The sequence below is a fragment of the Chrysemys picta genome, unplaced genomic scaffold (genome assembly GCF_011386835.1).
Source record: "Chrysemys picta bellii isolate R12L10 unplaced genomic scaffold, ASM1138683v2 scaf100, whole genome shotgun sequence".
NCBI lineage: Eukaryota > Metazoa > Chordata > Testudines > Emydidae > Chrysemys > Chrysemys picta.
In genome coordinates, this window is record NW_027052807.1 from 157,501 (window position 1) to 157,810 (window position 310).

General features: G+C 68.4%; 1 non-coding gene across 1 annotated transcript in view; it reads left to right on the plus strand.

Moving 5' to 3' along the window:
* Positions 1-99, plus strand: part of LOC135978015 (5.8S ribosomal RNA) — a 153-nt gene extending 54 nt beyond the window's left edge. Inside the window, exon 1 of the ribosomal RNA XR_010595445.1 lies at positions 1-99. This exon is cut by the window's left edge and continues 54 nt beyond it. This is a non-coding gene — a ribosomal RNA (5.8S ribosomal RNA).
* Positions 100-310: the final 211 nt, after the last annotated feature.

Sequence of the window (310 nt, forward strand, 5' to 3'; positions counted from 1 at the left end):
GCGAGAATTAATGTGAATTGCAGGACACATTGATCATCGACACTTCGAACGCACTTGCGGCCCCGGGTTCCTCCCGGGGCTACGCCTGTCTGAGCGTCGCTTGAAGGTCAATCGTCCCCGCGGATGCGGTGGCGGCGGGATGCGGCCCTCCACCCCTGGCGGTGGAGGGCCGCGAGCAACCCCGCCGCCGCCCTCCGTGGGAGGCGCGGCTGGGGTGTCGCAGGCACCGGGGATGGTCCGTCGCCCCCCTTTCCCGTCCTCGGGAAAGGGAGCCCGTGGCTCTCCCCAACGCCTTCGTCCCCCTAAGTTC